We start from the raw sequence: 26,971 nt of genomic DNA, 5'->3' as shown, positions 1-26,971 counted from the left end.
GAGAGCAGATCTTTGTTATGGAATTGGAGAGAAATGGGATTCTGATAGAAGTTTGGATGCCGGGTGTGCCTGAAAGATGAGAGCAAGTCACGGGTTTAGCTGGCAGGCTTTCAATCCTACACTGTTTCAAGAGATCTTTTTCTCAGCTCAGCCCTATGGCATGTGTTCCCAAGATAACTGCGCCCACATTCCCTTGCAATATTCCAAAATGAGTTTTGCACAGCAAACTCCATCATCGCAAACCCCCTGACACACAATTTGTGCCTTTTCCCTGAAATATCAAGTTAGATTTCCAGCGTGATGCAAGATGACTCAAAATTGCTTGTTATCGCACTTCTCTCTTGGGGAATAAAAAGTCAATTTCCAATTGCATTATGCTGAAAAACCCACCATTGAAAAGCATCCATGCAGTCACACAGAGTATGTACAGACATCACATTGTACAACCTTGAAAGCTGGGACGAAACCTTAGTCCCTGGAGCTGTCCTAACCTAAGGTAAGTAATTTATTGTGAAGTTTTATCCAAAGTTCCATTGTAAATTTCCTTCTCTCCAGAGATGCTGCCTGTCCCGCTGAGTTACTCCAGCACTTTGTGTCTATCTTCGGTGTAAACCAGCGTCTGCAGTTACTTCCTACTCCATTGTGTAATTTTGACCTATTTTTCTTGTTTTATTTTTCTTTCTTTCTTTCTTTTATTCCTTCGTCAAAAATCCGTATGTCAAAGCAACAGTTTTGATACCGTAAAACCGCCCTCAATATTCCACAGCAAATGCAGCCAACCACACATTTAGACATTTGGACAATAGCATTGTCAAAGTCTGAAGAAAGATCCCAACCTGAAACCCGTTCATGTTCTCCAGAGATTCTGCCTGACCCACTGATTTACTCCGGCCAGCAACTTGTCTTGATTTTTTTGTAAGCCGACACCTGCAGTTCCTTGTGGTATCAAAGTTATTGGTTTTAACTGAGGCTTGAAGGCCAAAGGAGGCATGGAAGGGTTTACTGTACAAATTCTAAAGTGTAGATTCTTGGCAAGGTGGTCCCAATAAAGAAGCATGATGAATTCATTAATGTGCAATAAACCAGAATTACAGATGGGCCGTTGATATTTGAAGGCTTATTGGGCTGGGGGAAATCAATTAATTGGGATAAGCAAATTTAATGCACAGAAACAAAGACATTTGTTTTTGTCATAAAGTCATAGAACCATAGCCACATGGAAAAAGGCCCTTCCACCGAACATACACATACCAACCAAAATGACCCTTCCACCCCTGTCCCATCTGCCTGCATTTGGCCCATTTCATCTAAACTTTTCCTATCCATATACTTGTCCAAATGTCTTTTAAATGCTGTTTTTGGTACCTGCCTCAACTACCTCCTCTGGCAGCTCATTCCATTTACCCATCAACCTCTGAGTGAAAACATCGCCCCTCAGGTTCCTGTGAAATCTTTCCCCTGTCATCTTAAAAATATGTCCTCTGCTTCTTCAACCCCTACTCCTGGTAAAATACACTGTGCATTCACCCTATCTATTCCCCACATGATTTATACACTTCTAGAAGATCACCCCTCAGCCTTTTGCACTCAGAGGAATAGAGTCCTAGCCTACTCAACCTTTCCCTATAGCTCAGATCCTCAAGTCCTGCCAACATCCTCTGCGATCTTCTCAAATTAGCAACATCTTTCCAATAGCAATGTTACCAAAAATGAACACAGTACTCCAAGTGCAGTCTGTTCAATGTCTTGGACTAAGACTTGTACAACAGTTAGAAAGTGAGGTATTGCCTAACTGGGAAGTGGTTTAGTCAGCAGATATGGGACTTCTGGTTTAATGGGACATAGTGTGAGATTGGATTCAGCTAACTGAATTTTAGGATGATGTTAGTTTAATTTGCTTGTGAGTGCCCAGGAGTGAACTAAGTACATGGAAGCATGTGGATTTAGAAAAAAAAATGATCAACATTATTATTTTGCTCATGATTATTCATTCACTGGTTTTGCTTTTTATTAATAAGAATGATTCAGAGGCAGAAATAGAGTAAAAGTGCCTCGTTCCTACAAAGATGACACATGTTTGAAAACTAGCTCAAATTCAATCAGTCATTAATAATCACTAATGGATGAAATAGTGTTTCATAATATCTGGCCTTTCAGAAAGCATTTGATAAGGTCCCACACAGGAGATTAGTGGGCAAATTTAGGGCACATGGTGTTGGGTGTAGGGTATTGACATGGATAGAGAAGTGGTTGGCAGACAGGAAACAAAGAGTAGGAATAAACTGTCAGAATAGCCGGCAGTGGCGAGTGGAGTGCCGCAAGTCCCGGTGCTGGGACCGCAATTATTTACAATATATATTAATGATTTAGATGATGGGATTAAAAGTAACACTAGCAAATTTGCAGATGCCACAAGGCTGGGTGGCAGTGTGAACTGCGAAGAGGATGCTAGGAGGTTGCAGGGTGACTTGGACAGGTTGACTGAGTGGGCAGATGCAGTATAATGTAGATAAATGTGAGGTTATCCACTTTGGCGGCAAGAACAAGGAGGCAGATTATTATCCTAATGGTGTGAGATTAGGAAAAAGGGAAGAGCAACGAGACCTGGGTGTCCTTGTACGCCTGTCACTGAAAGTAAACATGCAGGTACAACAGGCAGCAAAGAAAGCTAATTGCATGTTGGCTTTCATAACGAGAGAACTTGAGTATAGGAGTAACGAGGTCCTTCTGCAGTTGTACAGGGCCTTGGTGAGATCACATCTGGAATATTGTGTGCAGTTTTGGTCTCCTAATTTGAGGAAGGGCATCCTTGCTATTGAGGGAGTGTAGTGTAGGTTCATGAGGTTAATCCCCTGGATGGCAGGACTGTCATATGAGGAGAGATTGGAAAAACTGGGCTTGTATTCACTGGAATTTAGAAGGATGAGAGGTTATCTTATAGAAACATATACATTTATTAAAGGATTACAAGCTAGATGCAGGAAAATGTTTCCCAATGTTGGGGTGTCCAGAACCAGGGGCCACAGTCTAAGAATAAAGGGGAGGCCATTTAAAACAGAGGTGAGAAAAAACCTTTTCACCCAGAGAGTTGTGAATTTGTGGAATTCTCTGCCACAGAAGGCAGTGGAGGCCAATTCACTGGATGAATTAAAAAAAAGAGTTAGATAGAGCTCTGGGGGCAAGCGGAATCAAGGGAGATGGGGAGAAGGCAGGCACGGGTTACTGATTGTGGATGATCAGCCATGATCACAATGAATGGCCGTGTTGGCTCGAAGGGCCAAATGGGCTCCCCCTGCACCTATTTTCTATGTTTCTATTAATCAAATAAAAAAGAATATGAACTCAATTTAGTGCAAATAATGCTGGCAGAGCACTGGTGAAGAAATTAACCTCAAATTAAACCCATGTATCTTTCATTATTATTCCAGTAATTCTCTAATGAGTTTCCTTAAATCTAGAATAAGATATTGAACTATTTTATGTCATGCTCCTTTGGTTTAGCTCTCTCTTGCAGCACGAAAGCTATTGAACATCACCAAATGATATTCAGTACTCTCTCTCAATAAACACAGTATTCAAAGATCCTAATCCTTCACTGGTTCGAAGCATTTAATCTCTTTTCACAGCAGTCAGTATAATGTTGTCAGAACAAACATGCACTAAAATGCTTGAAGCCTAAATGACTTGCTTTTATTACCCATCTTTTTCCGACTTACAATTTATGTTGGCGTATTTATTGAATTTCAGTAGGCATATAACATTATTAAACTTCAACCAAACACTATTAAGGTTATGAGCATATTTGAACTGCATCTGCAGGTAGACATCAAAGGGACCTGAATGCAGAAAGAAGGTTAGCTCATCAATGTTGGATTATGTAAGTAAAGATCTTTTATTTCCTCAGTCACACTCCTTTGAATTAGTTTATGGTGATAAAAAATGATGTCAAGCAGTAAAACTGCTAAAAGAGATCTATTTTAAAAAATCAATCACCTCCATGGCCAAAACCAATTTGGACATCAAATGGAAGAATCGGTATTAATGCAGTTTCCATTAAAGCCTCAGAATAAGCCATACCATAGGGTGGGAGATTGCAACCTTCATGTGGTCCACCCTGTTTCAACGAATGCAATCAACCTGGCATGCACAATCAAATAAGATCAAATAGAACAAGTAGTCCTACAACTTTAAGCTACGCAAAGAGAAGCAGAAGGAATACCATATCCTACCCAAGCAATACTTTTTTAGGTTACGGCTTTCTTTATTATCTGGACGTTTCAGCCACTTTGTGCACAGCAAGATTTCACAAATGTCAAATTAGATTAATGATTGAGGACTTGGTCTTTTCCTTTCAGAGGCAATGTTTGCCAAAAGTCCAAGGGACCAAGTGTGTAAAACTTCAGTTCCAGGGTGTAAAACTTCACAGTTATTCCAATTTTAGAGTATAGTTGGAAGTTCTGGTTGCCGCACTACCGGAAACATGTGGTGTCTTTGGAGATGATGCATAGAGTGTTGTCTAGATGGCAGCATATTATTTATATGGTGAGGTTGGACAAACTTGAATTGCTTATTCTGGAGCACTGGAAACATAGAAACATAGAAATTAGGTGCAGGAGTAGGCCATTCGGCCCTTCGAGCCTGCACCGCCATTCAATATGATCATGGCTGATCATCCAACTCAGTATCCCGTACCTGCCTTCTCTCCATACCCCCTGATCCCCTTAGCCACAAGGGCCACATCTAACTCCCTCTTAAATATAGCCAATGAGCTGGCCTCAACTACCCTCTGTGGCTGAGAGTTCCAGAGATTCACCACTCTCTGTGTGAAAAAAGTTCTTCTCATCTCAGTTTTAAAGGATTTCCCCCTTATCTTTAAGCTGTGACCCCTTGTCCTGGACTTCCCCAACATCGGGAGTCCTGACATCCCAGGAATCAGTCTGGTGAACCGTCTCTGCACTCCCTCTATGGCAATAATGTCCTTCCTCAGATTTGGAGACCAAAACTGTACGCAATACTCCAGGTGTGGTCTCACCAAGACCCTGTACAACTGCAGTAGAACCTCCCTGCTCCTAGACTCAAATCCTTTTGCAATGAAAGCTAACACACCATTCGCTTCGGAAGTTAATGGCAAACCTGAATCTGCAAAATACAATGAAATTATTTTTTGAATCACCATGTTTGATGTCATTTCCAAAGTCCAGTCTGGGTACCGCCGTTCCTCTTCACGCTCACCCACCTTTGTGCCCCGGGCACCTCCTCAGTCGACTATGTGGACGCGGAAGGTAAGAGCCCGGTTCACTTTCCTACCAGTCTTGCTCCTCGTGACCATCATCACCAGCTCCCTCCTCTTCTGTTCGCTGGTCTTTGGGGGCCGAGCAAGGGCCAGGCTCAGCGGCTTTGCCTCGACATGCCGCAACCCACGGGGTCTTGCTGGGCGGGTTCCCAGTTCCGCGGTGGGCGAGCTAGGTCTGCTTGGATCTTCCTGCCTTGCGGCTTTGGAGACTTCTCACGACCATAGGTTGTATGGTCATGAGAGGTCTCCTATGGTCTGCACTGCCAGGGGAAGTGGTAGCAGCAGTTATGATAGCATCATTTCAGAGCCATTAGACAGATATATTAACTGACAGGGAGTCGAGAATTATGAACCATGTGCAGGCAGATGGGTAAATTGCTCTCACTGTGGAAGAAATGGGTGACAAAGTGTGAAAAGATAGAACTAGTGTGAACAGGTGGTTGGCATGGACTCGATGAGACAAAGGGTCTGTTTCCGTGCTGTATAGAAACATAGAAACATAGACAATAGGTGCAGGAATAGGCCATTCGGCCCTTCGAGCCTGCACCGCCATTCAATATGATCATGGCTGATCATCCATCTCAGTATCCTGTACCTGCCTTCTCTCCATACCCTCTGATCCCTTTAGCCACAAGGGCCACATCTAACTCCCTCTTCATTATAGCCAATGAACTGGCCTCAACTACCCTCTGTGGCAGAGAGTTCCAGAGATTCACCACTCTCTGTGTGAAAAAAGTTCTTCTCATCTTGGTTTTAAAGGATTTCCCCCTTATCCTTGAGCTGTGACCCCTTGTGCTGGACTTCCCCAACATCGGGAGCAATCATCCTGCATCTAGCCTGTCCAACCCCTTAAGAATTTTGTAAGTTTCTATAAGATCCCCTCTCAATCTCCTAAATTCTAGAGAGTATAAACCAAGTCTATCCAGTCTTTCTTCATAAGACAGTCCTGGCATCGCAGGAATCAGTCTGGTGAACCTTCTCTGCACTCCCTCTATGGCAATAATGTCCTTCCTCAGATTTGGAGACCAAAACTGAACGCAATATTCCAGGTGTGGTCTCACCAAGACCCTGTACAACTGCAGTAGAACCTCCGTGCTCCTATACTCAATCCTTTTGCTATGAAAGCTAACATACCATTCGCTTTCTTCACTGCCTGCTGCACCTGCATCTTTGAACTAAACTAAGAAAGTAGTTTAGTTTCGGCTTTTCTAGATTGGTGGCAGCAGAGATGTAGAAAGGCACTGTTACAGACTGAGGCCCATAGAAAAGGTTAGTGAAAGTTTTGATTAAAAAAAGTTGACTTATGCACAAGAAGCAGAGAGTCAGGATAAATGGTTATTATTCAGACTGGAGACAGTGGTTTGGCCCAGAATCTGCACAAGGACCATGTCTTTTTAATATATATAAATGGTTTTGATACTGGAATACAAAGGAGAGATAGACTCACTTTAACTGGAATTATGAAAGGTTTTGACAAATTCTCGTATTGTTGATCCAGATCCAAGTGAGTCACAAGGGAACTGGGGCATGTTTGCAAATTTAACGTAACATTTTCAAAGATTTTATTTTGTTGATTATTTAGTTTATTTTAGAGATACAGCATGGAAATAAAGGCTATTCAGCTCACTGAGTCCGCAACATACCATCAATCCCGCACATTAACACTACACTACACTAGGGCCATTTTAAACATTAATTCCAAGCCAATCTGCGCATCTTTGGAGTGTAGGAGGAAACCAAAGGTCTCTGAGAAAGCCCAGGCAGGTCACAGGGAGAACGTACACACTCCGCACAGACAGAGCCCGTAGCCAGGATCGATCCTGGGTCTCTGGCACTGTACGTGCTTTACGGCAGCAACTCAACCGCTGTGCCACCGTGCAACCCATTTTGTCATTGAATCTGAGTAGTAAGTTTTCACATAGAAAGTGGCGATTATCTGGAATGAGTTGCCAGAGGAGGCAGTGGAGACAGAAGCAATGGCATTGTTTAAATAGTGTTTGGACAGGTACTTCGATAAGAAGGTAGTACTAGCCAGAAGCAGATAAATGGGAGTCACATAGATAGGCATTTCATTCAGCATGGCGGTCACAGGGGTAGCGTACCATCAGAGATGTAGGGGACCACCAGAGATGTAGGGGACCATCAGAGATGTAGGGGACCATCAGAGATGTAGGGGACCATCAGAGATGTAGGGGACCATCAGAGATGTAGGGGACCATCAGAGATGTAGGGGACCATCGGAGATGTAGGGGACCATCGGAGATGTAGGGGACCACCAGAGATGTAGGGGACCATCAGAGAGCCAGGGGACCAGCAGAGAGCCAGGGGACAGTCAGAGAGGGAAGGGACAATTGGAGAGTCGGAGAGCCGTCGGAGAGCAACAAGGGCCATTGGAGGGGGGCAGAGGGCGAGGAGGGTCGGCGAGAACGCAGGGGGACATGGCAGGGGGGGCCCACCAAGAACAATGGCAGAAGAGGGCCACAGAGAATGACAGGGGATTGGGGGGGGGGGCCTGCTACCACATGAGGCGGCAGGTGGTAGATAACAAAACTTTTGTAACTTTGTAGGCACCAAATATGGTGACACTGGTGCGCTGCCTAGGTGTGGTCTGCTTCATGATTTTACCGGCTTTTACTCGTTCACTCCTGGACTGCACTATCTGGTAGTCTAAGGGTTTACACACTCACTATTATTTTCACTCTCTCTTTCTCTCTTGTTCTACATCTTTCTTGTTAAATTTAAAATAGAAGATGTACATCAAATGTATTTTGTCATATGCTGTGGTTTATACTACTGTGCATTGCTTCTAGTAAAAATACAAATAAAAATAAAAATACATTTATAAAAAATTTTTTTACTGGGCTCATAAGGTCATAAGGGATAGGAGTAGAATTAGGCCATTCTGCCCATCAAGTCTACTGCGCCATTCAATCATGGCTGATCTATCTCTCCCTCCTAGCCCCATTGTCTTGACCTCTCCCCATAACCTTTGACACCTGTACTAATCAAGAATCCATCGATCTCTGCCTTAAATATCAAGAGGTCAAAGGGTTCTTTATTAGTCACATGCACCAATTGGTGTAGTGAAATGCGTATATATCCACTGGCCTGGCCTCCACAGTCTTGTGCGGGTTGCATGCAAAGTAAAGCATTTCATTGCACCTAGGTATATGTGGCAATAAAATATAATTGAATAATTGAATCATTGTTTGACTCCGGGACGCTAACAACATTTAAGAACATCTGAATCATTTGGGCATGGAGGAAAATAGACCAAGTGCTGGGGGAAGCAGTTAATACAGAAGAATTCCCAGCGATGGCTGTAAATATGTTCGGTCAAATGGTCTGTTTCCATGCGATATGATTCAATGAGCGCCTGGATGATTCTGAGCTGTGAGTGTGTAAACTGGAGAATCTATTTGGACAAATTTATCTTTCCTGACAAAACTGATGAAGAACAATTGCTTTTCAGTCCCGTACAATATCACCCTACAAGATTGCAACAAGGGGGGGGACGGGGGGAGGGGACACGGTAGCGGCACCTCCGCCCACCGAGTGCGCGCTGACCAGTGATCACCCCGTACACTAACACTATCGTACACACTAGGGAACAATTTACAATTTTACTGAAGCCAATTAACCTACAAATCTGTAGGAGTGTGGGAGGAGACCCGAGCACCTGGAGAAAACCCATGCGGTCCCAGGGAGAACGTACAAACTCCATGCAGACAGCACCCGTAGTCCGGATCGAACTCAGATCTCCGGTGTAGTAAGGCAGCAACTCTACCGCTGTGCTATTGTGTTTACTGTGAATACATTTGACTTTGACTTTGTCTTTTTGACTTTGCCTAACTGGTTCCACTGAAAACTATACACCACTGGTTCCCATTTTTGGAGTCAACATCAGCTGGTGGAAAAACAATAATAGTTCTCTAAGTGTTTGCATGCGCTCATTCTGAAACATTTGGCACTGGGTTTTTCACCAGGTGTGGTAACAGGCCACCACATACCCAGACAAAGGCACAGAATTCAGTAAGTCGCAGGTACGCTAGAAATGGAAAGGTGAAGAGGCACATGGATGGAAAAGGTGGGAAGCCTTGTCACAGGTACTATAGGGGAAACCCAGCCACAAAATGTAAGTTACGGCGGAGCTACAGTTGTTACAGGATATGATGCATTGTCCAAGTGTGCAACTACTAAAAGGTGGTGGACGCATACAACAAGATGGTTGTCCCATTCTGATTTGGAACAAAGGAGGCAGGTCTGGCAGGTACTGCATCTGAGGCAAATGGGATATACCTGAAAGTACTTAGCTTCTCTGAGGATAACAATAAAAGTGATATATAAGGAGAAAATGTGTTGGCCGAGGAAGTGTCTATAAATATGTATATAGACACCAGGATGAATCTTTCTGAGAGCGGCATCATTTCTGCGAGGGATATAATTTATCCTGTGGAGGTAGAGTAGTTGCCTTACAACTCCAGATCTCAAGGTTCAATCCTGACTATGGGTGCTGTCTGTGCGGAGACTGTGTGGGTTTTCTCCAGGTGCTCAGGTTTCATCCCACATTCTAAAGGTTTGATGATTAATTGGCTCCTGTGAATTGCCCCATGTGTGTAGAATGCAACACTGGGAAATCATGGAACTATTGTATGGGCGAATGCTGGTTGGCGTGGATTCATTGGGCCTAAGGGCCCGTTTCCACACCATATCTCTAACAAACTAAAACAGGTTTTTAATTGCATTTTCTCCAATATTCCCTCAGCGTACAATTTGGAAACACCACAAAGTTTATTGTAGGTACACAAAAATGCTGGAGGAACTCAGCGGGTGCATCAGCATCTATGGAGCGAAGGAAATAGGTAACGTTTCGGGCCGAAACTCTTCTTCAGACTGATAGGGGGTGGCGGGGAGAAGGAAGGGAAAAGTTTATTGAGTCTGATGGAAATTTTAGCTGAAGAATAATAGTTGATGTGGTTCTTGCTTCAAATTGATGCTTTGGTAACCAATTATGCACTTGTGGTGAAGAAGTATAGTGACGTGATATTCTAACTTTAGTAAACTTGAATGAGGGATAGTTATTGCCTGGGCTACTGGGATAACTCGTCTACTTCTCTTTAAAATCCTGTCATGTATTTTTATTTACATTCACCTGAAAGCAGATGGGATCCTGGTTTCTCAGGCCCAAAGCAACATCTCTGAGATACCACCACTCCCCCCCAGTCTCACACTGAGACATCAGCCTAAGTTTGTACTCAAGAATTGAATCCACAATCTTCTGGCTCAGAGGCTTGAGTTTCGTCAACACACAGTATAAAAAAAAAAGACAATTTGTACAGAGTGAATTGTGCAGCAGTATCTTTAACTTCTTTGCATTGTGAACGGATCAATTTTGGCACAATATGCTGGCCAAAGGTACTTTTTCTTTGTAGCTAGAATCAATAAATAACGTTTTAATCTCTTATCATTGACCAGGACAATAGACCAGACTGCCACCTGTCAGTAACTGTTGCCAATAAAATATTTCTTCATAGCAAGTCATAATTGATAATGTCATATGCCCTTTATCAGAGCACCAATTATTATTTTTTGGCGAAAATCTCCACTGAACACCACAACATTTCAATTAATAATGTTTTGCCTAACTGATGTTTCCAGTTGGGTTTTATTAATAATTGACTAATTCTGAGAGCTCAAGTAAAGCCCTACAGCTATTTGTGCAAAAAAAAAGCTGTAAATGATTCCATCTTGACCCCTCTTCTGCAGATTTGAGCTAGAGAGCGTAACACTGTGATTGGCATTGACAAATCCAATTTGTGCATTTGCACTTGAAACCCGTGCTGATACAGCTTCACCCGTCTGGTGTCATTAACAATTTTGCTGTTTTCTTCCTCTGTCCAAAACCGTTAGACAATTTGTCTCAATAAACATGTTTTGCCCATTTCTCCCTGCCAGACATAGTCCATGAAGCCTAGTAATAAATGTCTTTTTGCTTAAAGCATTGTTTCTCTCTCTGTGAGATGCAGCCAATTTTAATTGCCTGGTCCAAGATTGAGGCTCAGAAATCAGTCCCCAATAGGTGGCATCAGGGGCGGAAAACCCGGGGGGGCAGAGGGGACACGAGTGGGGGAGGGGGGGGGGGGGGGTACTGAGGATAGAGTGCGGTGATTGGAGGAGGAAGACGTGGCACAGATCTGCGCTTCATCCGCAGCCAGGATGATCCCGGCCGGCTCTCAGGCGCTGTCCTGTCCCCTCCCAAGTACCCCCTCCCCCCCCCCCCCCCCCCCCCCCCCCCCCCCCCATTGGGTGGCCAGAGAGGTCGGCAGCAAAGATCCTCCGCTATAGGATCTAGGATCTTTGGTCGGCAGTCAGATGGGCCAGCGCAGAGAAACAGCGCTAAACCCAGCTAACTCTGCCTGTCCCGCCAGGTGAGCTTACAACCCTTCCTGTACTTGCGGGAAATATGGCCAGCACAGAGAAGCAGCAGACCCGGAGCGCGGCCTTGCATCACCCGGCGCGGCGTTAATGGCCGCGGGACAATTGTTATCGCCAGCCGGGGGCTCTGACTTTGACTCTGACATCGGGGGGAGAGGGAAGTGCAGGGGAGAGATACGTTTTTTTTGCCTTCCATCACAGCGAGGTGGAGATGCGCTGTGATGGATGTCTGTGTAAATTGTGTTGTGTCTTGGGTCTGTTTTTTTCTTGTGCGTATGACTGCAGAAACAACATTTCACTTGAGCCTCTATGAGGTTCAAGTGACAAATAAATTGTATTGTATTGTGTGCCGTCAGTACAGACAGGGCTGTAGTTAACCCAGTGAGACAGGCAGAGTTGAGCTGCATTTAGCGCTGGATTGAGCCTCTGAAGCCTCGCACGTGTGAGTGTGCGCATGACAAAAAATTGTGTCCCCCGTCCCCTCCATGTTTTGATAGCGCATTCCGGTCTTGGGTGGCATGTAGTGTTTTGTATTGCAGGGACTTGAAGTCAATAGAACCAAATTTTGGAAGTGGATTACAATATGTAGCAGATGCTATTAAACACATTTTGGGGTGAACTAGATACACATATACATTGTACCAAGATAGGGGGTATTGTGGATAATGAAGAGGATTTCCAAAGTCTACAGAGTGATTTAGGCCATTTGGAAGAATGGGCTGAAAGATGGCAGATGGAGTTTAATGCTGATAAATGTGAGGTGCTACACCATGGCAGGACAAATCAAAATAGGACGTACATGGTAAATGGTAGGGAATTGAAGAATACAGTTGAACAGAGGGATCTGGAAATAACCGTGCATAGTTCCTTGAAGGTGGAATCTCATATAGATAGGGTGGTAAAGAAAGCTTTTGATATGCTAGCCTGTATAAATCAGGGCATTGAGTATAGAAGCTGGGATGTTATGCTAAAATTGTACAAGGCATTGGTGAGACCAAATCTGGAGTATGGTGTACAATTTTGGTCGCCCAATTATAGGACGGATGTCAACAAAATAGAGAGAGTTACAGAGATAGGTTGAATAACTGGATCTGGACTGTCTTATGAAGAAAGACTGGATAGACTTGGTTTATACTCTCTAGAATTTAGAAGATTGAGAGGGGATCTTATAGAAACTTACAAAATTCTTAAGGGGTTGGACAGGCTAGATGCAGGAAGAATGTTCCCGATGTTAGGGAAGTCCAGGACAAGGGGTCACAGCTTAAGGATAAAGGGGAAATCCTTTAAAAATGAGATGAGAAGAACTTTTTTCACACAGAGAGTGGTGAATCTCTGGAACTCTCTGCCACAGAGGGTAGTTGAGGCCAGTTCATTGGCTATATTTGAGGGAGTTAGATGTGGCCCTTGTGGCTAAGGGGATCAGGGGGTATGGAGAGAAGGCAGGTACGGGATACTGAGTTGGATGATCAGCCATGATCATATTGAATGGCGGTGCAGGCTCGAAGGGCCGAATGGCCTACTCCTGCACCTAATTTCTATTTCTACTATTTCTATAAGTTAGGTCTTTATTCTCTGGAGCGCATAAGGTTAAGGGGGGACTTGATAGAGGTCTTTAAAATGATGAGAAGGATAGAGAGTTGATGTGGATCAGCTTTTCCCTTTGAGAATAAGGAAGATTCAAACAAGAGGACATGACTTCAGAATTAAGAGACAGGGGTTTAGGGATAACATGAGGGGGAACTTCTTTACTCAGAGAGTGGTAGCGGTGTGGAATGAGCTTCCAGTGGAAGTGGTGGAGGCAGGTTCGTTGGTATCATTTAAAAATAAATTGGATAGGCATATGGATGAGAAGGGAATGGAGGGTTATGGTATGAGTGCAGGCAGGTGGGACTGAGGGAAAAAAAGTTGTTCGGCACGGACTTCTAGGGCCGAGATGGCCTGTTTCCGTGCTGTAATTGTTATATGGTTGTTTAAGAAGGAACTGCAGATGCTGGAAAATCGAAGGTAGACAAAAGTGCTGGAGAAACTCAGTGGGTGCAGCAGCGAAGGAAATAGGCAACGTTTCGGGCCAAAGCCCTTCTTCAGACTGATGTGGGGGGGGGGGGGGGGGGGGGGAGCGGGAAGTAGAAAAGAAAGAGGAGGAGCCAGAGGGCTGAGGGAGAGCTGAGAAGGGGAGGAGACAGTGAGGGCTACCTGAAATTGGAGAAGTCAATGTTCATGCCGCTGGGGTATAAACTGACCAAGCAAAATATGAGGTGCTGCTCCTCACTCTGGACATTGAGGAGGTCCAGGACAGAAAGGTCGGATTTGGAATGGGAGGGGGAGTTGAAGTGCTGAGCCACCGCGAGATCAAGTTGGTTATTGCGGACCGAGCGGAGGTGTTGGGCGAAACGATCGCCAAGCCTACGCTTGGTCTCACCGATGTAGATCAGCTGACATCTAGAGCAGCGGATGCAATAGATGAGGTTGGAGGAGATGCAGGTGAACCTCTGTTGCACCTGGAACAACTGCTTGGGTCCTTGAATGGAGTCGAGGGGGGAGGTAAAGTGACAAGTGTAGCATCTCTTGCGGTTGCAACGGAAAGTGCCCGGGGAGGGGGTGGTACGGGAGGGAAGGGAAGAATTGACAAGGGAGTTACGGAGGGAGCGGTCTTTGCGGAAGGCAGACATGGGGGGAGATGGGAAGATGTGGCGAGTGGTGGGGTCACGTTGGAGGTGGCGAAAATGACGGAGGATTATTTGTTGTATGTGACGGCTAGTGGGGTGAAAGGTGAGGACTAGGGGGACTCTGCCCTTGTTACGAGTGGGGGGATGGGGAGAGAGAGCAGTATTACGGGGTACGGAAGAGACCCTGGTGAGAGCCTCATCTATAGTAGGGGAGGGGAACCCCCGTTCCCTGAAGAATGAGGACATCCCCGATGCCCTGGTGTGGAACACCTCATCCTGGGAGCAGATGCGGCGTAGACAGAGGAATTGGGAGTAGGGGATGGAGTCCTTACAGGAAGCAGGTTGGGAAGAAGTGTAGTCCAGATAGCCATGGGAGTCAGTGGGTTTATAGTGGATGTCGATCAGAAGTCTATCACCTGCGATGGAGATAGTGAGGTCAAGTATACACATATACTTTGTTGCCTTTGTGGCTGATTAACAACTCTGTTAACTGCGATTCATATTTTGTTTCCATGTTTACATTACATTTAAATCCCTTCATTGCCACATTTTACTCTTAGTGATCTAGCTCACCTGGATTAGCATATTATTCATTCTCTTAAAATAATCTCCTCTGCCTGAACGTGATCCATATCAATGGTTCAATGGTACTTTCTTGTCACACGTACCTAAGTACAGTGAAATTCTAATTTTGCATATCCTTCCAATCCCTGCATATCCATTGCCTATCCAAAATATTTTTCTCATCCACCATCACCCTTGGCAATGCATTACAGGCAACCCCCATTCTCAGATGTAAAAAAAAACTTGCCTTGCATATCTCCTTTAAACATTGTCCCCTCACTTTAAAAATATTCCCTCTTATCCTTGACATTTCCAGCCGGGGGAGAAAGGGTTCTGACTGTCCACCCTATCTACCTATATGCTTCTCATAACTTTATGTGCTGTACTTTTATAAGGTCCATGCCTTGTCCAAACTCTTCTTAATCCAGGCATCATTCTGGTAAACCTCCTCTGCACCTTCTGCAAAGCCACCTCATCCATCCTGTGTTTAAGAAGGAACTGCAGATGCTGGAGAATCGAAGGTACACAAAAAGGTACCAGTCTGAAGAAGGTAACAGTCTGAAGAAGGGCTTTGGCCCGAAACATTGCCTATTTCCTTCGCTCCATAGATGCTGCTGCACCCGCTGAGTTCATCCATCCTGTAATGGGGTGACCAGAACTGCAAGTAATACTCCAAATGCGCCCTAACTAAAGCCCCATAAAGCTGCGACATTCTATAAAACAGACAAAATGTATATCTAGAAATGCTATTTAGTCATCATCTCAGCCTCAGCACAGTAAAGACTAACGGCAAGAAAGCCCATCTATTTCATATTTAATAGCCTCTCCCTGACACTTATTGTCACCTCAGAAACTTGGCATTAGATTTATACTGCACATGAGCCATCCCTCCTTGAACAACATTTCGCTCCTCATGCAGTTTCTCAGTTTTTAGTAACAGTATAACCCTCTGAAGATTCTTCAAATGTCTTTCAACTGCCCATGAAATCTCTTGCTTTCATCTCCATCCACATCCAATTTATTTCACACTGAAAGGTTCCTCATCAACAGCTCGTGCTGTGTCCTGGGTCCTTAATCCTCGTAATTCAAAGACATTCAGTTCAATTTATCTGACTGTTTGGATGTTATCAAGCCATGAATGGTGTATCTCCCGTGGTATTAACATTGCTTCATTTGGATTCATTTGAAAGCAATTTTATGTTTATTAGGCAAGAATTACTAGTTTGGAGCTTCGATTTAAATATCGTTCTCCCACTTGCAATAATTTGGGAACTTGGGAAAACCCACATCCTGAAATTTTTAAGTTGAAACGATAGCAGAAAATGCTCAAAATACTCGGTCGACACCATGATGCAGTGGTATGGTTGCTGCCTTACAGCGCCAGAGACTTAGGTTCGATCCTGACTATGGGTGCTGTCTGTACACAGTTTGTACGTTCTCCCCGTGACCTGCGTGGGTTTTCTCCGGGAACTCCAGTTTCCTCCAACACTCCAAAGATGTACAGGTTTGTAGGTTAATTGGCTTGGTAAAATCGTAAATTGTCCCTCGTGTGTGTATGCTAGTGTTAGTTTGTGGGGATCGCTGGTGAGTCCGGCCTCGGTGGAAAGAAGGGCCTTTTTCCCCCGCTGTATCTCTAAACTAAACTAAACTAAACTAAAAACTCAGCAGGTCAGGCAGCATCTGTGGAACGTGCCCAGGATTTGTTTGTTTTGACTCACTTTTTTCCGTTTTTTTTAATTGGTTTGTAATTCCAAGTTTAAGTCTAACTCCAGAAAGCAGAGCACAAAAATCTAGGAAATAGTTGGGGAATTTGTGAAGGTGGAATTTCTGAAGGTATAATGGCGGGTGTTTCTGGATGAGTGTTTAAATTGGGAATTGTTTGCTTTGTTCAGGGGGCCTGTAGAATATTTGTCCCTATTCTGAGGAAGAGCAGCAAAATTATGTTCTGTGTGTCATAGTGAGTATTTAGTACGCAGTAATTATAACTAAAAATCGGATGATCTGGGTGCATCACTTTACTGATTGAGAAAGCTTGCTCTGTATAAAATTAATTGCTATTTTCCCAATATTACAGCAATGTTTAAACTTCAGAAGTACATCACTGGCTGTAAAATACATTGAGTTACTGAAAAAAATGCTACATAATGCATTTTTTAATCCTGCAGGAGGATTTAGAGACCCAGTCAGACATTGAAAATAAAGATGTCTATTTTAATAAAACACTCTTACTTACAAGTCGGTTGATGTAAAACTATTTCATTTTGCTATAGATCATTTAGTGGGATGTCTAACCACCAGCTGTGTGGACTATATCGTAGGAATCTGGCCTGGGATTTACGTCGCCTGTGAAGTTTCTTCTCCTCGGATCAACTTTCAGCACTCGAAGAATTCATCGTTACACAACTCCTCGACCATGCTTCATAACAAGTTCCTCAAAGGAGGTAACGGTGGGAATACATGTCCAGCACCTCCCCAGGACACAATGCTTGCCCAGTTACGATTGTGTGCATCTGTTGTGCCTGCATTTCTATGGGAAGGTGACAGCTGGTTAACTCTGCTGTGACATCAGGGAGCGGATAAGCAATTAAAGGTCCCATTCACCAATAGCGCAAATTCCCCTTCATCAACCTTCTTCATGTTGGGCGTTGTTTAGTGTAAAGTGTCAGCTGGGGCTCAGTTCACAGAATCAAGGCTTGAGAACAATATTTCACTCCCAAGCTACTCCACTGAAAGAAACAAATGATCTGCTTGGTATCAATTGCAGATTGCGGGAGCTTGGATGTGTACAAACTGGCTTTATTATAACAGTGATTACACTTCAAAACAGGTTCATTAGCCGTTATGTACTTGGAACATCTTGAAAGGAATGTGAAAGATGATATCTGCAAGATAATATGACCCAGCATGGTTTGTAGATAATTAGAATGCTTTGTAAATTAATAAATCAAGAACACCTTTGATTCTTTCTGGTAAATAGATTATGTATATACATTACCTGTTAGTTCATCATGTGGTCAGTTAATTTCTGCAAGCACGTGTCTTGGAAATGGTAAAGTTGGACTAGCAATCCAGAAGCCTTGGAAGGGAAATTAAAAGAAATACATTTCAATCCCATCATTGCACACAGGAATTAAACTTAGTCAATTAAATAAATGTATGTAGAATGAAATGTTAGCATCATTAATGGCAACCACTGATTATTGAAGAAAGAAAATCTAGTTTAAACCATTGCAGCCGAGTTTCATTTTGACTGGAAAAATACAATTTTGATATCTGCTAAACATTCTTTGCTCTGAGCATCTTTATTTCAAATGTCTACTTTGTCTTCAAATGTTCAAGTGTCTACTTTTTGCATGGCAGCACAGCGAGATCTTCGGTTTCCTCCCACACTCCAAAGACGTACAGGTTTGTAGGTTAATTGGCCTAGTATAAATGTAAATTGTCCATAGTGTGTGTAGGATAGTGTTAACGTGTGGGGATCGCTGGTCGGTGTGGACTCGGGTGGCCGAAGGGCCTGTTTCGATGCTGTATCTCTAAACTAAGCTAAGTTAGTAAACTAAACTTTGGTACTTTTGGACGGGGCGGGAAAGGGTAGGATGGAATGCAGGGACATGGGTGGTGTGGAGGAGTGCAGCCTAAATACTCGTGACACGTGTACATTCCGTCTGCCTAATAAAATGTCCCTTGGTTTCAATTCAATAGCTTCACTGCTCAATACACTGGTTCTTCATGACTATGTTTTTGCTGCCAGTTCATATTTCCCTTGAATCACGGAAATTGTAAAACATTACACGACATTATTAATGGAATAAATAGGGTTTCAAGTCAACTTGATTTATTTGCTTCATTGTTGACCTAAATCTATCAGGAAAACAGCTAAATGTTCAAAATATAAGACACCCCCCCATTAATGATAAATCCGGCCATTTTTGGTGGTAGTGGCAGGAAATTGAGGCAACTTTCTGCCTGAGAGGGTGATGGGGCGGAAAGAACTAATTGGATTTAAGAGGTATTTCATATATCACAAGCTACAATGGTCTGTGTCAAGAACCGGGAAATGGGATTAAGCTGGAATGCACTGGTAGAAGGTAGAATTCCAGCGGTTGGGTTGGGGATCGTTGGAAAATAGAGCTTCCAAATTATGATTCTCCGTCTATCCTGAAAAATCAATCCAAATATAAAAGGACTTGGTTTTCTTCTGCTAACATGCTTTGAGTAAATCTGAGGTGCCTTAAGGGGCTGTCCCACTTGGGCAACCTAATCCGCGAGTTCTGGCCCTCGACTCATACTCACAGCATGGTCGACACGAGGTCGTAGGAGGTCTTTGTAACTCTCCTTCATGCTCGAGAGTAATCCCGTGTACTCGAGGCCTCAGCTAGGTCGCGGCGTATTTTTAAACATGTTGAAAAATGCCTGCGGGTAGAAAAAGGTTGCCATGGAAAAAATCAATACTTTTTTTTCTCGTAGGTTTATTCGTAGTAGGTCGGCATGTTAGTCGTAGGTAATCAAGGGTAGTCAACGGTAATCAAAATAAGTCCTAGGTAGTCGTAGGTAGTTGTAGATAGTCTTCATCATAGTCGAAGGGAGATCGAAGAAGAGAAGGAGATCGTCTTCACGCTCCACTATTCGGTGTCCAACTTTCCCGAAGTTAGTCGTAGCTAGTCGAAGCTAGTCTTCAACATATTCAAAGGAGGTCTTCTACATAGTCGAAGAAGGTCTTCAACATGACATTTTTTTCAAACTCTCCTAAACCCTTCTAAACTCGCCAATTAGGTCGCCCAAGGGCCACTGACCTGAATGCAAGCGGGGCAGAAGGACTTGCAAAGATTTAATACCTGAACCCAACAAATATTTTCGGTCCTGGTAGATTCAGGTCAGTTTGCCAGAAACTAAATGGGAGGAGAAGATAGTCTAGTTTTATTTAGTTTAGTTTTATTTAATTTAGTTTAGTTCAATTGATAGTCAAGGTACAGTGAAAAGATTTTTATTACCTGCTATCCAGTCATTGGAAAGACTATACATCATTACAATTGAGCTATGCACAGTGTACAGATGTTGCATAAAGGAAATAATGTTTAGGGCAAAATTAACCTGATCTTAATCTTGCACTAGATTAACTAGAGTTAATAGATAGGTTAACTAAACTAGATTAACCTGACTTGCTACCTGTGCCTGTTGTTGAATAACTCCTACAGGGAAGTATTTCAGCTGAAGATAGGATCAGGCTTGGTTGGGCTGCTACCGTAAAAATGCAAATGGTCAACATGTCTGTTAGCATAGCTATGTAGTCATACACGGCTCATATTTGCTTCCCACATCTTAGAAACCATCTATCAAACAAGACATTGACAATGAAAGTGGCCATCACCTTTAATGTACCAGTATTGTCTTTGGCAATCTGAAGAAAAGAATGGTCAAAGATCGAGGCTTCAAACCGTGCACAAAGCTTAAATACACACACAATGTTGGAGTAACTCAGGCAGCTGGAGAGAAGGAATGGGTGACGTTTTGTGTTGAGACCTTTCTTCAGGGTGCACAATGCTTATTGTCTATGGAGCTGCCATCATCTCTACCCTTCTGCGAGTTTGAGAGACATGAACCAACTGCAGCATGCACCAATGCTGCACCCACCAAACACTCCGAACAGGATAAACCAAGCACCATCCCCATGATTGGAGCTGCAAGCCGACTGTCATGGGCAAGATGCATATCAGACGCTCTAGACGGGGATTCTATTCTAAGATCTTCAACTGGAAGAGATTACTGGGCAAACAATTGAAAAAACAAATTCAACTATCTTCAAAGTTTTCTTGAAAAAATATAAGATCCTTCATGACTTGTGGGAACCTCTTCTGAAGAAGCATTTGGGGAAGTGAAGCGAACAGCCTGTAAACCAATTGTGTTTTCTTGCAATGATGATGCCATTGCAAGAAAACAACTAGGGTTTAGAGTCAGAGCGATGTATAACCATATAACATATAACCATATAACAATTACAGCACGGAAACAGGCCATCTCGACCCTTCTAGTCCGTGCCGAACACATAATCTCCCCTAGTCCCATATACCTGCGCTCAGACCATAACCCTCCATTCCCTTCCCATCCATATAACTATCCAATTTATTTTTAAATTATACCAATGAACCTGCCTCCACCACCTTCACTGGAAGCTCATTCCACACAGCTACCACTCTCTGAGTAAAGAGGTTCCCCCTCATGTTACCCCTAAACTTCAGTCCCTTAATTCTCAAGTCATGTCCCCTTGTTTGAATCTTCCCTACTCTCAGTGGGAAAAGCTTTTCCACATCAACTCTGTCTATCCCTCTCATCATTTTAAAAACCTCTATCAAGTCCCCCCTTAACCTTCTGCGCTCCAAAGAATAAAGCCCTAACTTGTTCAACCTTTCTCTGTAACTTAGTTGCTGAAACCCAGGCAACATTCTAGTATCTTTGACCCATCAAGACCACGCCAACTATCAACCACCAATTCACAATATTAGTCTTGATATTGTTTATGATTTTAACGTGTACCGAGATACATTGGAAAGCTTTTTGCTTGCATGCTATCTGGTCAAATCAAACTATACACAAGTGCAATCAAGTATTACAAAGTGTAACAACAGATAGAGCAAAGAGAAACAATTCTAGAGTACAGAATGTAGTGTTACAGCATTATAGAGTTACAGTTTGTTTTTTTAAAGTGTAATTTTAAAAAAGTGCAAAGTTTGCAGTGAATAGGTTGGAAGGTCAGGCCAACACCCTATCTTATGGGAGAACTGTTCAGTGGTACGAAGAGGTTGCCCTGAATCTGGTGGGTTCTGATCAAAATTTATCCCATTTATTTTATTTTCCCCACATTCTCATCAACCCCCTGCTCCCCACCCCCAGATTCTATACTCGAGGAGCTATTTACAATGGCCAGTTATTCTGCCAACCTGCGCATCTTAGTGGAACCCGAGCACGCAGATGAAGCACATGCAGCCGCAGTCAGAAGGTGCAAACTTCACATGGAGAGAAGCCCATCAGCCTCTGGCGATATGAGGCAGTGGCTTCAATAGTTGTGCACTCTCCAAAAGGACAGGAGCATATCCCGGGCTGGCTATGCCACAGCAAGTGTCCCACTTCCAAGACCATTCCATAATACATACGATACAAGTTAGCAAGACGATCCCCTATCCTGAATTACAGAAACCCACAGAATCATAAAGGGAGCCATTCATCTTTGATCCACAGGGATTGCCTAAGAAGAATAATACTCACTTAATGATATTATCATTGTATCTCATTCCCGACGATCAGTGTTCAAGAGGCAAACATTCCTATGGAAGTTTGCATAGGAACTCCGATGCCTCAATTTATCATGCTGCAGTCCTATTGATGTATGAAATGCCCCTAGGTTACAGAGCACAAAGGGCTTTGTGAACATGCAATATAAACAGTGGGTTTTGCTCCAACTTGCACCAAAGTACAAACACGGTCACACTCCATTTCACCTGTACGTTACAAATTTTTGCATTCTGAAATTCGCATTATGCAAACAATGATGTAGGAGACATTTGATTCCCGTCACCCACATAAGTATGAGGGCAGAATGACATGTCAGTGCCTGTGATCTAATCGGCTTTTGCAATGTTTTTGTGGCCCTCACACAGAAATCTTTTATGCTTTTTACATTGTTTTTGAAACTGTAAAAATTCATACAATAACAAGTAAGTGACAAGTGAAAATTAACCGCAGCTTACTCAGATGAATGAATGGATTATTCATATGCTATTACTATGCCGGCTGTACACCACGCAGCTACAGTTTCAGGAGGCGCTCTTAAAGTGGTTTCTGGGAACATCAAACATCCTCCACTCCCTTCACCTGGACAAATGGATCTAATGAACTGATGAAAAGTTAAAGACAATATGGGAAGTGGGATTAAACTCCTATTTTGTCAGGATTGTATAATTATTTATTTCCCTACTCCATCATATCCTGATCCCTGAGTCCACTTGAAATAACAAATAGGTTCAAGGCCACAAGTCTGAGGCTGAACATTAAACCCAAAACATGTCACATCGTTCCCCAGGCTCGGAGACCAGCTAAGCTCGATTTGTTATTAACACCTGTGAGAGAGAGAAGCAAGTGTCACCAAACTTCTGAATTCTCTGGGGTGGAACCCTCTCCAAGACACACGTGAAGCTCACCGTTTGACCTGTTTTTACAAAATGTTAAATGGTCAGCTCGACGTCGACTACAAAGCCTACACCAACCAAACCCAAACCAATTAGGAGGAGACAAGGGCATTCGATCCAATTTGTGATCCCAGCTACAAAGACAGATGTGTACAGCAATTCGTTCTTCCCCCGCACAATTAAAGCATGGAACAATCTCCAACCTACTATAGTTACCCAACCAGATGCAACTAAATTTAAAGCAGCTCTTTCTTCCCAATAACCTTTTCTGGCTTAAGTCCTCCCTCCACCACCTCCAGTTTAAATTCAATTTGGAATATTTTGGAGGAACAAGAAACCAAGAAACCAAGAACCAAGCATCAAGGTAAAAACAAGGAACTGCAGATGCTGGTTTACAAAAGACGGCACAGAGTGCTGGAGTAGCTCAGTGGGTCAGACAGCATCTCGGGAGAACATGGAGAGGAGTCATTTTGGGTCCAGATGCTTCAGACTCACTATATTCTAAGAATTAACTTAGATGACCACAGATAATGCACATGTTTGAGTTGAGATGCCTCCAACACATTCAAAGGGTTCAAAGGTATTTAATTGTCACGTGTGCCAATTAAGGTACAGTGAAACTCGATTTACTCATTATAAGCTGACCCACCAATTGAACCAAAAAGGAAAACACTATGCCTGGTTTGGCGATCACATCAGTATCAGGGTAAACCTGTTACCCGATTATGAGATGAGACAGGAGGTTCAGCAGGGACAGCACGGTGGCACAGCCGGAGAGTTGCTTCCTTATAGCGTCAGATCTGGGTTTGATCCTAACTACTGGTGCTGTCTGTATGGAGTTTGTACGTTCTCCCTGTGACTGTGGGTTTTCCCCAGATGGTTCAGTTTCCTCTCACACTCCAAAGACGTACAGGTTTGTAGTTTAATCGGCTTGGTAAAGATTGTCTATTGTCCCTAGTGTGTGTGTAGGATAGTGCCAGTGTACGGGGTGGTCACTGGCCGGGGCAGAGTTGGCGGACAGAAGGGCCTGATTCTGTGCTCTCTGTCTAAATGAAACGGAACTAAGGCGGATTAGTGCTTCCAAGATCAGCAAAGTTATCGAAGATAGACACAAAGTGCTGGAGTAACTCTGTGGGACTGGCAGGATCTCTGGATAGAAGGAATGGGTGATGTTTCACCAACCACCCATGGGTGACGAAACATCACCCATGCCTTCTATCCAGAGATGCTGCCAGTCCCGCAGAGTTACTCCAGCATTTTGTGTCAATCTTCAGCAAAGTTATCCACAGTTATGGCATCATGTCAGCCCATTCTCCCCCAAAAGCCCCATCCCATCTCCTCTTTTACCACCAGATGCCTCACTGACTCAGGGCCCTGAGATGTCACACAGAGAGGCATGGCATGAATGGTAACAAGATTATCCTCAAGTATTACATATCCGAGGGAGAGTCAAAGACCAGACCACTGAGCAGCTGATCTTCTTACAACGAGAAAGTTAAGAATGAAAGAACGTGGTCAACGTATTATTAAACCTTGCTCCTCCAGTAATTACTTCCAGACCTTGTTCTCGCTCAAGCAAGTAACCAGAAAGACTATATCAAAATGGGCTGCATGGTGGTGCAGCGGTAGAGCAACCGGCTCACAGCACCAGAGACCTGGGTTCGATCCTGACTACGGGTGCTGTCTGTACGGAGTTTGGACGTTCTCCCCGTGACCTGCATGGGTTTTCTCCGAGATCTTCGGTTTCCTCCCACATTCCAAAGACGTCTGGGCTTGTAGGCTACTTGGCTTGGTATAAATGTAAATTGACACTAGGATAGTGTTAGAATGCGGGAATCACTGGTCCGGCGTGTACGTGTTCGGCAGAAGGGCCTGTTTCCGTGCTGAATCTCTAACCTAAAAAAACGGAACTAAAAACATGCCGTGAAATAGCATGAGATATTAAAGTTACCTTCCACCTTCCTAGGTTGGATTACTGTGCTTGTTTAAGTGAATGTTCTTAAGTTAACGTCATATAATTGTGGAGAGGATCTGGCAAATAACCGTTTTACTGCCGTATTTTATTGTATACATTAGTAAGACAATGCTGATATATTTTATACGCAGATGCTTTTTAAATGTCTCTGAATCTTTGCTGATACGTTTTATTAAAGTGATGGATTGGGCTTGAGTGGTGCTTTGTGAAATTTAATTCTGTCTCTCAAAGACTGTATATGGTTTGATATAGTTGTTTCAATTGCTCCACGTGTATTAAAAATGGATCAGGGTAAGTTATTGGTCCACTATGCACAACCTGGGCTATTCATTCAACCCAACCATGACAGCTGGAGCAATTAAATTTGAGCAATTAAATACAACTCAATCTAAAAACTAGTATCGGTTACAGTGGATGTGAAACTAACAACAACTGAAAAATTCCATATGTTTGACTAAGACCCATCAGGGAAGGAATGTATTCATCGTTATTCAGTCTGGTGCATACTTGACTTCAGATCCATGGCAGTGCGGTTGAATCTTAATTTCCCTCGGTAAAGTGGTAGAAAGCATGGTGGCACAGCGGTAGAGTTGCTGCTTTACGGCGCCAGGGAACAGGTTCAGTCCTGCCTATGGGTGCTTGTCTGTACAGAGTTTGTATGTTCTCCCCGTGACCATCGTGGGTTTTCCCCGGTATCTCCAGTTTCCTCCCACGCTTCAAAGAGGTTTGTAGGTTCATTGGCTTGGTATAATTGTAAACAACCCCTGTAGAATAGTGCAAATGTACGGGGTGGTCGCTGGTCGGCATGGACTCGGTGGGCCAAAGGGTCTGCTTCTATGCTGTCTCTCTAAAGTCTACAGCCTAAGGTTTGGAAGCAATAATCTAGAGAGGCACAGATGCCTCACATCGCCAATGACCCAGGTTCAATCCAGGGTTCTAGTGCTGTTGTACAGCCAACACAAGATCTCTCAGCCCACTATATCCATGCCGACTCTTTTGCCCATCTATCCTAATCCCACTTTAAATCTGTGTCCTTTAATGCCACACCTATTTAAGAGTTTGTCCACTATCAATTCATATTATTTTATACACCTCCATCAACTCACCTTTCAGCATCTTTCACTTCAGGGAAAACTATCCACCATCTTCCTATAACTAAAGTCCTCAAAACAGGCAACATCCTGGTGAGTGTCCTTTGCGTACAGTTTTAGTCTCCTAATCTGAGGCTAGATGCAGGAAGATTGTTCCCGATGTTGGGGAAGTCCAGAACAAGGGTCACAGTTTAAGGATAAACGGGAAATCTTTTAGGACTGAGATGAGAAAAAAATTTTTTACACAGAGAGTGGTGAATCTCTGGAATTCTCTGCCACAGAATGTAGTTGAGGCCAGTTCATTGGCAATATATAAGATGGAGTTAGATGTGGCCCTTGTGGCTAAAGGGATCAGGGGGTATGGAGAGAAAGCAGGTACAGGATACTGAGTTGGATGATCAGCCATAATCTTATTGAATGGCCGTGCAGGCTCGAAGGGCCGAATGGCCTACTCCTGCACCTATTTTCTATGTTTCTACATTTCTATGTTTCTATGTAATGCAATCCCATCCAGTCCGAGAATCAGAATTGCACACAATCATCCACATGTCTAACCTGTGTTTTGTAAAGTTGCCATATATCTTCCAAACATTTATACTGTAGCCCAGAAGATTCTATTCTAGAAGATACATATTCATTGCATTTCATAAGGCCAGAAGCCACAATGAGCAGAATTAGGCTATTTAGCCCATCAAGTCTATTTCACAATTCAATCATGGCTGATCAATTTTTCCCTCTCAACCCCAATTTCTTGCCTTTTCCTTACA

General features: G+C 43.4%; 1 long non-coding RNA gene across 1 annotated transcript; it reads right to left on the bottom strand.

The window, feature by feature from the left end:
- Window positions 1-14,893: 14,893 nt before the first annotated feature.
- On the bottom strand, window positions 14,894-23,179 carry LOC129699978 (uncharacterized). The gene is made up of 3 exons (XR_008723972.1): window positions 22,219-23,179; window positions 17,954-18,034; window positions 14,894-17,840 (listed from the first exon to the last, which is right to left on the bottom strand). It is a non-coding gene; the product is annotated as an uncharacterized LOC129699978 (long non-coding RNA).
- Between the last annotated feature and the right edge of the window lie 3,792 nt (window positions 23,180-26,971).

The sequence above is a fragment of the Leucoraja erinacea genome, chromosome 9, assembly GCF_028641065.1.
Source record: "Leucoraja erinacea ecotype New England chromosome 9, Leri_hhj_1, whole genome shotgun sequence".
Lineage (NCBI taxonomy): Eukaryota > Metazoa > Chordata > Chondrichthyes > Rajiformes > Rajidae > Leucoraja > Leucoraja erinaceus.
The sequence above is the reverse complement of the archived record's forward strand: the minus strand, read 5'-3'. Positions and strand labels throughout refer to the sequence as shown.